We start from the raw sequence: 17,057 nt of genomic DNA on the forward strand, positions 1-17,057 counted from the left end.
AATTTCCTTTTAACAGTGCTTCTGCCTGATGGGGCTGGGGATAAAGTACTGACCTGAGGAGTAGTTCTGTGGGAAGAGGAGTGATTGAAAGTGTTTTCCAAGGCCAGGTCTCTCTTAGGATCTCTCTTTCCAAGGTCCTAGGTCTCTCTTAAGGCACATTTGACACCTCCCCCTGCCCAGCTCATCTGTTTGAAAAATGAGCCCCCAATTTCTGCCCCGCCCACACACATTGCCTGCCATAGGGGACAATGACCTCAGGAGAAGATGGGCTCACAGATCTAAAAGCTAAGACATTTGAGGGAACAACAGTTTTGAAAGAAACACCATAAACTGGATTAGAGATTAGAGATATCAAAGCCTAAAATTAGAACAGGTGCATCAGAATTTAAAATAAGCTTAATAAGCATGCTAAAAATGATAAAAGATGATATTAAAGTTATGAAGAAAAATATATTTTAACAGAACCAGATAGAAATATTTGCTCTGGAGAAAGTATTGTTGATATAAGAAATACAACAGATAGCATTTTACTACTTATCCTACAAATGAGGAACAAATTAGAAATTTGGAGATAAAATTGTAAAACTCTCCAAGAAGGAAAATGTGAAAGAAAAAGAAATAGAAGATATAAAAATAAGGTTAAGAGATAGGAAGATAGAACAAAAGTGCTAGGATCCAGAAGACAAGAGATTCAGAAAAAAAGAATATAAAAGCAGAGAGAAAGAAATATTTGAAAAAATAAGAGAGTAAATTTCTCATAATTAAAAAAGATAAGAAGACAGATTTGATGAGCCCATAGAGTGCCAGAGCATAAATCAAAGTTTTCTTTTTTAAATTCACTTGTAAAGTATAGAACACTTAAAACTATGACAAAATTTAGAATTATCTTAATAATTTCAAGAATGAAAAAACAGAGCACATACAAGGAATCAAAACACTGGAGGCAATAAGACAATGGGGTAATGTTTTCAAAATACTGAGAATAAAGAATTTGAATCAAGAATTTTATATTTGGCCAAACTGTCATTCAAACAGAGGGTAATGATTAAAAAAAAATTCTCAGCCATACAAGACTTCAAAATTTTGCCACATAAACACCCACTTTTAAAATAGTCTTGGATAAAGTACTTAAGAAGGAGGAAAAATAAATACAAATGATGCAGGAGATACATGAAGCAAAAGTGAATAAACATCTAGGTAATGTTTGTTGTGGTCTTTTAAAAGTAGCTAAGACCAAGTGAAAGAAAAAAAATAGAAAATATAGTCATAAAAATTCCAAATCAAAACATAATTATCAGTACAATGGGATGGGAAAGAAGACCAAGAAATGTGAGAGCTTTCTAAAATTCTTGTCTTATTATTGAGAGGTTATAGATTTTAATTTTTTTTAATGCATGTGTGTGTGTAGAGATTTAAAAGAAATAAAGTGGGTCACTTCCTCTAAAAATTGACTGGGTGAGGTGAAGTGATGTCTCATTGAGAACCACCAAAGAACTTGGTCAAAATATATTTTAAATCTGTTAAAAGATATGGCAGAATTTAAAAGGTAATTAGGAATTAGAGGATGAAGATCTGGGAAAAGAAAGAAACACAGAAAGATGAAGTAGGCATTTGGCACCATTTTTACCCCTGGAAATATCTGCCTACTTGAGAAGAGAGATCTGAAGGCTGAGAAGCACAGCAGAGCTTTCAGTAAATTTGGGCCCAACAGACCAAAGACTACAGAGTTCAGAGCCCACCAAAGAAGGTAAGGTAAAACCCATGCTTTGAGTTGGGAACTAAAAGAACTTGAGTTTAAGAGTGAATTGAAATAGACTGGACCACAGAGGGACAAAAGCCCTCAAATAATTTTCAATACCTACTTGAAATGAGGTAATCCATGCTTAGAATAACATAATCCCAACCGAAAAAAAGAGCTAATTTCTAGTCCTATTTGCCTTTGGTCAAAAGTAAACAAATTTCTCTGATGAAAGATAAAATGAACGTAGGATTTAAATTGTCTCTACATGTTTTATATGCAATATCCAGCACACAATATAAATAATCAAATGTGAAATTAGAGCTCAACAAGATCATAAAACAAGAGGAACACAGACAATAGAAAATCACCCAGAGGGGATCCAGACCATTATAAGACACATGATGATTAAAAGGATAGATTTAAAAGAATGCTGTCTGTAGAAGACCATAATAATAATAAATAATATGTGTGATTAAAACATAAATAAAATGGGGGCTTCCCTGGTGGCGCAGTGGTTAAGAATCCGCCTGCCAATGCAGGGCACACGGGTTCGAGCCCTGGTCCGGGAAGATCCCACATGCTGCGGAGCAACGAAGCCCGTGTGCCACAGTTACTGAGCCTGCGCTCTAGAGCCCGTGAGCCACAACTACTGAGCCCACGTGCCACAACTACTGAAGCCCGCACGCCTAGAGCTCAAGCTCCGCAACAAGAGAAGCCACCACAATCAGAAGCCCATGCACCGCAGCGAAGAGTAGCCCCCGCTCACCACAACTGGAGAATGCCCGTGCGCAGCAACGAAGACCCAACGCAGCCAAATAAATAAATAAATAATAATTTAAAAAAAAAAAAAAAAAACATAAATAAAATGGAATAGACTAGAACAGAGTTATAGTGTTTTGAAGTCCTTATGTTTTCTAGGGAAATGTAAAAGTATACATTTATATTGAAGTAAGTATGCAGGCTGTGATATAATTATTGAAACAATTAAAGAGTACTAATTATAAAGATGATAAAGAACAATTGGAATAATAAAAATAATCAACCCTAAAGGAAATATAAAAAGAGAAAAAGTAACAAAAAGGAAGTGAAACAAATAGGTAGGTAATAATGAGATGATAGGTATAAACCCATCATATCACTACTCACATTGATAATGGTGATTACATTATATGTAAATGAACTAAATGCTCCAAACAAAAGGAAGGAATTGTCTGATGGTTTGTTTTTTTTTAAAAGAGTGTAACAACTTCTAATTATAGGAAAACATTAAATCTAAAGTTTAGAAACTTTTAAAGGAAAACTTTACATACCATGCAATCATTAGCCAAAAGAAAAATGGTATAATTGTGTTAATATTATAATAGTGTTTAAAGTAAAAATTATTACTACAGATAAAGTGGAAAACGTGACTGAATACAACTCTAAACTTATTTGTACTTAATTATGTAGGCTTGAAATATATTAAGCAAAAGTTATAAAGTTAAAAGGGAAAATAGGTAAATATACAATGTGTAAATTTGAAATCAAATCAGAGATACATGAAATGAGAAATGTGTAAATACACAATCCCAATGGGAGACTTTAAAACACATTTGTCAGTAACTGCAGTTATAAGCAGACAAAAAATCAGTATGGATACAAAAGATTTGAATAATATAATTAACAAAATTGACCTAATCAACTTAAGTAAAACACTGCACCCAACAACTACAGAATTTATGTTTCTTTTCAAGCATAAGTATACCATTTACCAAAATTAACCACCTATTGGTCCGTAAAGCCTCAATGATATTAAAAAATGAAATCATGCACATTATGTTCTCTTCACAATAGATCAAAACTAGAAATCAGTATCAAAAAGATCATTAGAAAATCCCCAAATGTTTAGAATACATTTTTAAATAACCAACCAAAGAAGAAGTCACAGTGGAAATCAGAAAAAAATTTTAACTGAATTAAAATGAAAATGTGACACATCAAATTTTTGAGATGGAATTATAGGAATAGAAGAAAATATAAAGCTTTAGACATATATAAATATATATATAAGTTTCTGGAAAATATCCCTTATCAACTTAATTAAGTTTGCTTCTATTAGTTTGCTAAGAGATTTTTAATGGAAGCATTGCTGAATGTCAAAAAATTTCAGCATCATCAGACACATAATTGTATTTTCTCACCATTCTGTTGATTATATTCACAGGTTGCTTAATGCTGACCATTACTTGTATTCCTAGGATAAACACTAAATGTAATCATTTTTAATATATTATTGTATTTGAGTTTTCAATATTTTATTTAAAATTTCTCATAAGTGAGACTAGCCTGCAATATTATTTCCTCTTTGTGTATTCTCTTTTATTTATTTTAAATTGTCCTTTCACCAGTTTGTGATTAAGATGACAATGTTCTCTTAGAATGACTTAGGGAAGTTTCTCATTTTTTTTTGTTCTGGAATAACTCTGGAGCATTTCAATATCTTCTTTCAAGGACTGTTATACCTTTCACATTTGGCTGCCTTTGGTGACAGTGAGAGGTGTCATATATTCAAATGTCATTATGTATCTATGTCTGTTTCTGGATCCTATATTGTTCTATTTGCCTATCTGTATACTCCTGTGTAACTATTGGGTTCGCCAAAAAGTTCGTTCAGGTTCTTCTGTTACATCTTTTAGAAAAAGCCCCGAATGGAACGAACTTTTTGGTCAACCCAATATTTTCATTGTCTTAAGGCACCTAACTGGAATGCAGTCTTCTTTTTTTTTTGAATGCAGTCTTCTAATCCATGAACATAGTGTGAACACAGCATCTTCCCGTTTATTTAGACTTTGTTTTTGCCTAGTAATGCGGAGTCTCATACATCTTTCATTAATTCCTAGATATTGGCTATTTTTGATAATATTTTAAATGCCATTATTATCTACTATTTCATTTCTGATCCTATGTTCCTGGTATATAGAGAAATAATTGTTTGTCTATATTGGCCTTATATATAGCAATCTAAATTTACTTAATTCTAATATTTTATTGGATTTTCTATGTACCTTTTTTGCAAATAAAAATTTTGATTCTCTCATGGCAATACCTTTCGTTCCTTCTCTCTCTCCCTCTCTCCCTCTTTATCTCTGTCTTTCTTAATGCACTTCCTCAGATCTTCAGTATAATATTGAATAAAAGGGACCATAATGGACAGCCTTACCTTGTTAGTGACCTCAGAGGGGAAAGTGCTCGATATTTTACTGTGATGTTAGATATCAGGGTTTCTTTCTTAACAGACATGCTTTATTAAATCATTCCCTTCTATTCCTAGTTTACTGAGAGTTTTACCATGAATGGATACTGAATTTTATCAGATGCCTTTTGGCCTCTATTGAGATGACATTTTTTCTCTTTATTCTGTTAATGCAGTGAATTACATTGGTTAATTTTTGCATGTTAAACCAAACTTGCATTCCTGGATAAACCCCAGTTGTCATGATGTCTCCTTTATATGCATCTCTGGATTTAATTTTGTAATATTTGATTTACAGTGCTTCTATACTCATGGAAGATAATGGTTTAAAATTTTTCTTGTAATGTTTGGAAGAATTAAATCAGTAGTCATCTGGATCTGATGATTTCCTTGAGCAGAGGTTTTAAGTTACAAATATTATATTTTTCTTTAATCAGATATAATGCAACTCAGAATCTCCTGTCAGTTTTGATACTTTTTTTCAAGAAAATTTACTTACATCACCTAAGTTGTGAAATTTATTTTTATTTATGTGATCTGAATTGGTCCCACTCTTTCATGTAATTTGTGTTTTCTTGTGAGCAGTCTTGTTAAGAGTTTACCAATTTTATTAATCTCTGTAATGAACCAAATTGAGGGAATTTAAAGTTTTATTTAAGTTTATATGATTTCTATTTGTTGAGTCCTGATTTTATTTTTACAGTTTCCTTTCTTACAGTGTCTTTGGTTTTGATTTGCTTCTTAAAAAATAAGCTAGTTAATTCTCAACTTTTCTTCTTTTTAATATAGCCATTGAAAGCTATATATTTTTCTGTAAATGTGGATATAGGTACATCTACAAATATTGATTTGAAATATTTTATCACTTGTTCAAAATAGTATTTAAATTTTCATTGTGATTTCTTCTTTGAGCCATGATTTGTTTAGGGAATATATTTCTTAATTTCCAAACATTTGAGAATTTTCAGTTACCTTTTAGTTGTTATTTCCAGCTCAATTCTGTGGGCAAAGATCATATTTTGTAATTCCAAGCCTTGGAAATTAAGACTTGTTTCATTGCCACATATATGATCTATTAAAAAAATATGTTCCAATTGTGCTATAAAAAACCATATGTTCTATAATTGTTTGAGCAGTATTTTATATATACAACTGTATATACTTTACTACTTATCATTTCTATAGTTTATGCTTACCGATTTTTGTGTGATTATTCATTCAGTCACTGGGCATGTATGTGTGTGTATATGTATACACACACATATGTATATTATAATATACATATAAACAATAAAATCGACTTTAACATGTTTTTCAAATCTTATCCATCCTTCCTAAGTTTTGTCTGTGTATTCTATTAGTTAGTGTGTGCAAAGATAAATCTCTGACTATGACTGTGGATTTATCTATTTTTCTTTATGTCCTGTCAAGTTTTGTTTTATATATTTTGATACATTAGTTGCATATATATTAATGTTTTGTTTCATCTTTGGTAGACACTGTTATCATTATCATACATCCCTCTTTATTTCTACTTGCCTCATATTTGAAATACACTCTACTCTGATAACAGAAATACTTTCTTTTGTTTGCTGTTTTCATGGTATGTCTTTATTACATTTATTGATTCTTACACTTGAAATAGGTCTCATAAGCAGCAAGTGAGATTTTTCTTTTTTTAATTTGGGCTGACAAATTCTGGGTTTTAAATTAAACATTCTTTTACATTTAATGTAATTATTAATATATTTATGTTTAAATTTACCATCTTACTATTTGTCCCATTAGCTTAGTTGTCTTTCCCATTTTTTTTCTTATATCTTGGTATTAATCAAGTATTCTTTTAATGATAACTTTTGCCCGCTCCAATCAATTAGGAGTACCCTAGAGATTACAACATGAATGCCTGATTTATTTGTGTCAAACATAAACAGTATAAAAATAACAATTTGTTTTTCTTCTCTGGAAATGTTGAAATTCATATATGGTGTTTTTTTTTTTTTTAAAGATTTATTTATTGATTGATTGATTGATTGTTATGTTGGGTCTTCGTTTCTGTGCTAGGGCTTTCTCTAGTTGCGGCAAGTGGGGGCCACTCTTCATTGCGGTGCGCGGGCCTCTCACTATCGTGGCCTCTCTTGTTGCGGAGCACAGGCTCCAGACGCGCAGGCTCAGTAGTTGTGGCTCACGGGCCTAGTCGCTCCGCGGCATGTGGGATCTTCCCAGACCAGGGCTCGAACCCGTGTCCCCTGCATTGGCAGGCAGATTCTCAACCACTGCGCCACCAGGGAAGCCCATATATGGTGTTTTTATAGTTCTGAATATCTTGGCATTTTGTTTTGGTTTGATTTTCTTTCATAGTAACCATTGGGCCCTTTTAATAGTTCCTAAAGATTTCCCTTTCAATATCACAACCAAAGATTTTTTTTTTTTTTTTACAACCAAAGATTTATATCTGGAGATTTAAATAATCTGCTTAAAAAATATTAGAAATACTGAAAATTTATATAGCATATCCACAGAATGGAATATTATACAGCTATTAAAATTATGAATCCTAATTAACATAGGAAAAGTTTTATAATGTAAAATTAAAGAATGTGTATGTGTATATGTGTGTGTATTTGTCTGTATATGCACAGATAGATATATGTAATAAAGTGAAAAATTGGAAGTAAATACCAAAAACATGAACATGATTATGTCTGCAAAGTATATATTTTCTTGTTAAAACTTTTCTGTATTTTTTATTCTGGGAATAGTCCATTATTTTATATATACATATATATTATATATATTTATACATATACAGAGAGAGAGAGAGAGAGAGAGAGAAAGAAGGAGCAAGAGAGAAACAGAATGAGAACTCAAGGAATTATTTTCCAGTCCCTAGCACTGAATCCACCAAATTTTTCTAAATTCGCAACGCTATCTGTTTTAAACTTTGCCCTTTTACCCACACATATGGAGTTAGGTGTTTGGAGAAGAGCTCTAATTCACTCTTATACACACTTAGAACACTCACTTGCTAAGACATCTTTGTGTGGCCATCACAGTCCAGCCTAATTTCCTTTCATAAGATCAAAAGCTTCCTCCCAGAAAGAAATCAAGCATTTACTGCAAAGCTCTTTTCCTCAGTAGCACTGAGAATGAGGTCTATGTAAGAGCACCTATTCAGCAGCCCCAGCAAGTAGGAGCGGTCCTGGAACTACAGCAGGCAGAGCTGAGATTTACACAAGAGACTTAATCACATTCCAAGTTCATTAAAGAATCTGAGGCAAGTACAGGGTTACAAGAAGAAACACTGTACAAAAGAAAGTGTCAATCTTTCCATTCTATGGAAGAATCAAGGAATAAATAACTTTGGTTCATAACATCTAAAATGTGAAACAAATAATCATTTCCATTTAATAATTCAAACTATATAGATGTCCAAGTACATATTCTGACTCTTGGAAGTAAAGCCATATCTAAAGGGTTATTTGTTGTTGTTTTATTTATACCTTTCTTGAAATAAATCTCAGAAATATCTACAAAACCCCAAATCGACATCATAAACTTTAGTTCTCTTACAGCCTCTGCATATAGCTTGACAGTCCTTCAACTTCTAAATTTGCAGAACCAGCACTTCAAAATGATAGGTAAATAGAGCCACCAGTGACCCTCTGTGACAAGCCCATCCTTCACCCAAAGCATAGCTAAGGGAAGTATCATTGTGCCCCAAGTTTATGTATGCCAGTTGAGACATACATCAGAAACAAACGTCTTTCTCACATACTAGTTTTAGAAGAACAAGTATCTATTTAAAAGAAAAGAAAAAGCAAGAAATGAAGCAACCATCCAACTAATCTCAGTAAAAAAGCTATTTGGGATAATTTTTTAAGTTTAGGCTTGCATTTCCTTTAGCCTGGGTTTTCCAGATGACCATCTCATTCATTCACCTATTTGTAACGATAGTGCTAGATTAAAACCATATTAAGAAAGGACCCACTAACACAGGATAAACAGATACACCAATGGATGATAATAATGAAAATATGGAAATGTATAAAATACAAGTGGCAAGAATCAGTTTAGAAAAGACATATTATTCACACAATGGGGAAAAGACAATTGGATAATTATTTGGAAAACAAACTTGAATTCCTGTATTATAAAATATTTTAAAAGGAATTCTAGCTGGATAAAAAATCTAATTATGAAATACATAAAGTATTAAAAGAAAATGTAAGTTATTAGTCTTGTAATTGTGACATAAAGGAGGACTATCTAACTATGACACCAAACATTTAGTGATAATATTGATAGGTTTGACTCTACAAAAATATACAATATTCTCTAGGACAAAATCCCCTTCATAAATAAACAAGTCATTTAGTAAGTTAGCTAACTATTCAGTTAGATATATCTTTCTACCAAGTGACATTTGAGGTGACTCAAAAATATATAAACATCTATGAATATTTCACTGTTTTAAAAATATACACATGAAAAATTATAGAAATAAAAAAAATGAGGCTGGAATAAGATGATTTAACAAAGTCACAAAACACACCAAAGATATTAATTCATTATGGGCTAGGTACACTGCGCTGCCCTAAGCTGTCCATTTCCTGAACAACATCTACTCCCATATATTTCAAATGATCCCAAATCTCTATTTGACTTAAAAGAACTCACACTTAAAAGAGGTCCAAGATGACACATAGTTAAAACACTGATGTCTACATCCTTACAATGCATTCTGTTTTGGCTAAGATAATAACATGGTTTCAAAACATATTTCATGTAGGTTTAAATCTATATAGAGTTCTTCTAAAACTAATATCCGCTGGGGAAAAAGTGAGTGTTTTTATCATTTGTTTTGAGAAAAATTATTGCAATATTTTCAACCGTATGAGATAGAGTAAGAAAAATTGCTATAATAGATGAGAATAGCTTTCAATGCATATTTCAATTGTCTGCAGATAACTCGATGGTCCAAAGATACTTTAGAATACCCCAAAGTTCTGAGTATTTTGTTTTTCTTTGTCAATGTATTTGCATTATAAAATAATGCAAACACATTATATAAAAATGGGGAAAATAAAGGGAATTACATATAATTCCATGACATAAACACAACCAATTTCACTTCTTCTCTTCCAATACTTTTTCTCCTTTTTATCTGCTTGGATTTAAGAATTCCAGCACTTTACAAGTTTGTTTATAGTTACCTTTATGAGAGAAAGGGTTTTCTGAATTAGCACCAGCTCCGTTAGAATGACCACCAATTCTAAATTAGAAAAAGTCCAAGGTAGTAAGGTTTTACAGCATCATCGAGAAAATCTTTGGCCCCCCAATGTATAATACTTTTGTATAGAAAACAGCTTATAGGATATGCTGAACTTACAACATAGAGGTTAAAATAGTTAACAAGAAATGTAATTAAGGTTTCCTGTCACATGACTTTTCCCCTCACTTCTTCTGCATGTTAGTGCTATCTGGACTAATTTTTAAAGAAACTTATTTTTTTATCAGGCAGCATGACAGATTAGTCACTTATCCAGGGCCAATCCAAAAAATAATTTTTATGTTTTAAGTTCAGTTTCTTTTTCCTGTTTGCCTAGTTTGGGTGATATGATATGTGAAGAAAGCGAATCTTTTAAAAATGTGTATAGGCAGGAAAATCCAAGATACTACACTACAAAGCTTCTGAAACTTTTGGGCACTTAAACAGAATTCAGTCATCTGTGTGTGAGATCTGCATATAACTAGTAGTGACATTTTACAAATGCAACATGGTCCAAATGTTATAAAAACTGATTGTAAGGCTGTGTTAGTAAAATATTCAACTTGGTGTGAGTGAAATAACATGTTTTTTTCCCACAGAAGACAGTTATATTTTTTCCAATACATGAGGAACTGTATGCAATTTCTGACTTTGAATAGAAAAATATATATTTCTTATAAAATTGCTACTATCTTTTACCTTTCCAACATAATTTCACATGCACAGACACACGGGAATTGGGTAAACTGCATACATTGTATGCGTATTTCCTAGAAATTTGACTCCCCCCAATTTTACAAGATAAGTTTCCTAGTGTTACCAACAAATTAGCTGAAATTTTTGTTTTTCTATTAAGAATTAACAATTCTAAAATATAGCCAATATTTTGTAACTATAAATGGAATATAAAGTGAATCACTATATTGTACACCTGTAACTTATATAATATTGTACATCAACTATACCTCAATATTAAAAAGAACAGTTCATTCGAACCATCCTGTCATATCTTAGACATCAACCCTAATTGATTTGAAAACTCAATCAACTGAAAACCCAAAGACTGAGTTAGAACACCAAACCATGCATAAGTATGCAAATGCAAATATGTCTTACTGACATCTTCTCACAATTCCTTATTCATAATCACTGGGAACCTGGCATCAGAGGGTACAGAGAAGCCCTGGCAAGAGCTGGTATGCACACTTCACATGGAGTTGCTGGGAAAAAGACATCAGTCCACTGTGGCAATGGCATCACAGGAGTTAGTACCCCTAGTTCCACCAGTGACTATCTGTAAATCTGATCTTGGACTAGTTCTTTCACTTTCTGAGCTGTGAGTCTATGAAAAAGTGTTAATGCAACACAGACTCAGGAACTATTCAAGCAAAAGAAAACAATAAAATATTAATGGCATCAAAAATTTTGAAAAATGAAAAGTCTTACCCCAAAATGCTTTTGGGGTAAGCTCTTTCTCAAGTAATAATAGATAGAGCTTGCTATTTTGGGATCTGTGAGCAGCTCTTGAAATGAAATGGCTTGACAGTATCTTTCTGGGCTGGTGGGGGGGGGGGGGCGGTGCGGGCGGGGGAGGAGTTAATTGCCTTCCAAGTCCAAGAAGGTGAAAATCTTTCCAGAAATTATTTCCATAGCTCTTCTTTATCTTGACTCAGGCTCTTTCTCCCATTTTCCCTTTCTTTCTTTCTCTTTTCAAAAATCACTTTTACTTCAACTTATTCTCCTCTAATTCTTCCTAGTAAAAACATCCGTTAAATCCCTATTCTTCTCTCAAGCCTGACCTTGCACCCCTGATCCCACCCCTGCCCCACATTTTCCTGCATGATGAGGGGGCTGAAGTTCTAATTCTGGCCCATCTGCAAAAGCAAAGGAGGTGGGAGAGCGGATGTGGGATAGAGAGAGTGAATCCTTCTATAATGATCCCTACCTTACGTACTGTCTGGATATTTTCCTGATATTTCTGTTATTCTACTTGACAAGCAACTATCCCCCCCAAAAAAGAAAAAAAAAAAAAAGCTGTGTGAAGCAGTTAGTCAGAGTTTGAAGAATTATTAGTGACAGAAATGGAAAAGCCACCTACCCAGTTTTCTATTCTTCTTTCACTGAGATTCTGTGGGCAGTAGTGTTTCTCAGAACATACCTCAGAAAATCATGCAGGTAATTTCTTCACATTTAATACCATCAATTAGCTTCTATTTCAAAATGGATTTTCCTGCTTTCCAAAAAAGTCAATGCTCATTTACTTTGATCTCTTTATAGTTGTCCTTCCTCCTTAGCTAGAAAGTCTTTCCTTCTTGTGAAGTATCTGCCAACTTGGAAAGCTAAAGTACCCGAAACTGGCAGAGATACATTATTGTCATCCCTATGTTTCATTTTCCCAGAACTAGCATAGGGAAAAAAAAACAACAACCCTATTTTCACATGCAACTGACACTAGCTCAGTTGCTGAGATTAGCTCATGAGGGTGGGGGAAACGCGTACCAGTTCCCTTTCATATATGTATCCTTTTTATCCTCTTCCATCTGCAACTCAATGGTTAGAAAATGTGATGGGTTAGAGAAATCTGTTCATTCTGGTAAACTGTTTGGAGGTGTCAAGGCTAAGAATAGTCATGGGCTGACATTAAATAGTAGGGACACATGCTGAACTGGCTCACCCAAAGCTGGTGTCTACAGCAGCACACCAAATTAGAATTTAGATGGGAGACCTTTTTTAGAATATTCTTGGATCTGATTGCTCCAAGACATTTTAATTTAGAGATGCAATGTGACCCTGGGGGCATGAATTCCCATGGACAAGACTGATTCAGGTGCTCTTAAAAACTGTCTTTAAGCCAGAACATAGAGGAGAAAACGATCACAATAACCTCCCCTCTATCAGGAGGACAATTTCCACTGAATACAGAGCTCATTTAACGACAAGCAGGTTAAGCAGCAAAGCCAATGCAGAAGAAATGATAATGCTTTCTAAAATTATGGAACAATCCTGTTCTTTGAAGTTGTCTAACTTGCAGATCTGTCTGAGAGTTTAGCTGATTCATATCTTGGCAACATCCATATTCAGCCTAGGTTAAATATATGTCTTAATCTATGTCACTATGATTGTCACGATTATGGTAAAAATATCAATTTCCTTTGGAAGCCATGCTTCACTTCCAGTCATTGCTCCTTTAAATCACTTGCACATGTTTAAACTTAGATGGCCAAGTGGTTAAGCTGGTAGATTTAGAAAAGAACAGGTCACGCTCTAGATCACATTTGGGAAACTATTTGTCTGTGCATGTAACCGTTCTTCTACTCCGGAGATTTTCCTGACTTCTCTATTAAAAAATGAATCTTTCTCATGTGTTCAGATTTAACCAAACTGCTCTTTAAGTCTGTTTTCCTTCACAAACTATCAAACAAGTGTGTTCAAAGAGATGAGTTAATTCACAGACTCGAAGGGCAAGGAGCCTTAGGCTTGAGAGCTCATGTGGCATTCTAGTACATAACCCTGCCTCCAGGCAGGACCCTGCCAAAAACCTGTCAAGAGAACTGAAAGTGTAACCCACCTTCTAGAGCTGGAGGGAAGAAGTTTTCAGTGATTCTAACGTTTAGACACCCTGTGCTGCCTGCCTACATGCCTAAGAGGGATCCCCCATTTGTCATTTAAAACTATTTCTTCACATTTTGTTCACCACAGAGTTAGAACACATAAACTTCTGATAATAATGCTATTTCACACACATTAGGTCAAATAACCCCCACTGCTTTTCCCCTTTTCCTCATAGCTCCACAGATTAATATTTTAGTCAACAGCATTGCTTTGTGCCCTTACATTGCTATGGCAAGAATTAGAAAAAAGTACATTCCTCTAAGCAAATAAAGTACATCCTGGATTCATCTATTCATTCTACAAACATTGCTTGAAAGTTCCTATGAGTTGGAGTAGTTCTAGGGACTGATATTACAGAGGTAAACAAAGAGAGAATTCCTGATCTCTTGAAATGTAGAGTCAATCTAGTGAAAGGAGATAGACAATCAACAAAGTATACAAGTGAAAGAAAATAAACATGGCTATAGATGATAGCTTTTCTTAATGAGAAGGGAAAGCCCACGGCAAGTACAGGTTTAGGAGACAAAATCAGGATTTGGGGTTTGGACATATTGTTTGAAATGCCTGTTAGATTTCCATTAGATTTGTCAAGTAAACAACTGGATACAGAAATCCAGAGCTGAAGGAAGATATCTAGGAGATACAAATTTTGGAGTCAACTGTTGACTAAAATTTCACTTAGGATTAATTTACTTCTATCATTTATTTTGTAATAAGGAGCCTGTCATTTCCATTTCAACCAATCTCCCCATTCCGTACTTCATTTTTCAATCAGAACAACTAGTTAATTTCATTGTTTTATTCTAATTTTCTAATAAAATTTGACAAGTATCTACTGACTATATTTCATTTCTAAGCTTAATGAGAAATTTCACCTTCTGCCACATTATATTTTTACCAAAAGTTATTAAGTGTTGACTCTGTGTCTTGTATTTTATTAAGCATTTCCTATGTATCATGTCATTTAATTCTCCAAAACCTTTATAAAATAGGTATTACCACGATCTATGTTTTGTTATCAAAGAAACAGAGACATTAAGCAAGTTGCCTCGGGTGACATGGCCAGTGTCTTAAACACAATGTTATACCAGTTCTATAGTCTCCCAACAAGTGGATATGTTACCTGACACCAGATCATCCCACTCTTTAGAGATATGTATTTTAAGTCTACGAATATCCACTGAGGGCTCTTTCAATGTAATGCAACATCTATAGAACTGAGCTCAAGATGAGCAGGCATCCAGAAAAGGACTTCATTAATGTCTACTGAAATGAAGAGGGGTAAAAAATTGTGCACTGCTAAGTGTCTTCACAGAATTATCTTATTTAGTCTTCACATTAAACTGGAAAGAGAGGTAATATGATCCAAAGGCTCAAATCAAGTAATCAAACCAGCCCAATTCTTAGAAAATGTGAAAGCCTGGATTTGACTACCAGCATGTCCAACTCCACTGCCATATTCTTCCCACTGTGATAAGCTACTGAAATAACAGTTGGTCTTTTTAGTCTTCTACTGGAAGAATCTAAACACTGAGGTTGGTTGAGTGTGAAGATTAAAATGTTTTTCCCCACTACTATCATGAATTTATAATTAGCACCTGTGAGATAATAGAAAATATATATATTGGTCTCTGTCCCTGGTTCCTGGCACAGAGCTCCTACAGTTCTTGAAGTGATTAGAGCATCTTTTGTTCTAGTATTTAGTCTATGACTCTGTCCCTGACACAGGGCTCTAAAACCCTTATAAATTCCTAAGGGTTAAGAAAACTAGGAGCATCTTTTGTTCTACTGACGTGACTCTGGGTGGGTTCCTGGATGGCTCCTAGATGGGAGCTGCTCACCAGAAAGACCAAGCTGTGATTAGAAACTTGGAATTTTCAGCCCCACTCCTCATTCTCCAGAAGGCGGAGAGGGGCTGGAAATGAAGTTAATAATTGATCATGCCTGCATGAGGAAGTTTCCATAAAATCTCAACAGTATGGTAAGCTCCCAAGTGGGTGAACACATCTACATACCTGGAGGTGATGCATCCCAACTCCATGGGGGCAGAATCTCCTGCGCTCAGGACTCTCCCAGACCTCATCTTATTTATTTTTTCATCTGTATCCTTTAACATACCCTTTAATAAAGTACAAACATGTTTCCTTGAGTTCTATGAGCCCCTCTAGCAAATTAATCAGATCGGAGGAAAGAGTCATGGGAACCTTAGATTTACAGTCAGTCAGCCAGAAGCATAGGTGACAACCTGGACTTGTGATTGGCATCTGAAATGGAGTGGAGCAGTATCGTGGGACTGACCCTTGACATGTGGGATCCAGTGCTATCACTAAGTGGACAGTGTCAGAATTGAGTTAAATTGTAAGACACCTAGCTGGTCACAGAATTGCTTGGTGTGGGAAAAAAATCCACACATTTGGTGACCAGACGTATCAGAAGTGAAGTTGTCTGTGAAAGTAAAGGAGGGGAAAAACTAAGGTTTTCCTACAAAGCACCATTTCTCTGTGGATGATGGAAAATAGCTACCACTTATTGAGGAGATAAGATATATATATTCAACTAGAAAGAAATCTCAAATGAAGAACAATTAAGTGATTCATCCAATGTTGCACATAAAATTAAGGGCAGGACTTGGAATAAACACAGGTGTTTTGCCTCCGATCTTGTTTTAAATGCTGCCATATATGTGTATAAAAGAGCCATTTAACTCAGGTTGTACAGTGAAACAGAAAACCATGAGAACTAAATTAACCTTATTCTCTCAAAACCAACATTAACCTCTCTGCTCCTTTCCTCAGTTAGGTCCTGAAAGAAGCCTAGAAAATAGGTTCATTTCTAAAATGGATTAATTTGTGAAATGTATACCATATAATAAAATTATTTGGAATGGAAAGTGACTGTTTCTTCTTCCCCCACTTCTTAAACTTTCTTTCTAAAATAAATACACATATTATGCAATTCCACTAAATTATGATAATGCTTAGAATTGCTCTATTGCTGGGCTTTCTACTGTGAGGACCACTTCCAGGGAGGTTTATTTATAATGGGGTCATTTTGAAATCTCAGTAGCTAATCCCCTTGGATGGGTTCCAAGAAACACCTGCCTTATGATGAATTTTTCTCTCTCATGAATAGAATCCCAAAATATGCCAAGGTTGGGTCTAATACATCACTATTTCAAGATATAGAAACAGATGAATCAA

This window comes from Balaenoptera acutorostrata, chromosome 6 (assembly GCF_949987535.1).
Source record: "Balaenoptera acutorostrata chromosome 6, mBalAcu1.1, whole genome shotgun sequence".
Lineage (NCBI taxonomy): Eukaryota > Metazoa > Chordata > Mammalia > Artiodactyla > Balaenopteridae > Balaenoptera > Balaenoptera acutorostrata.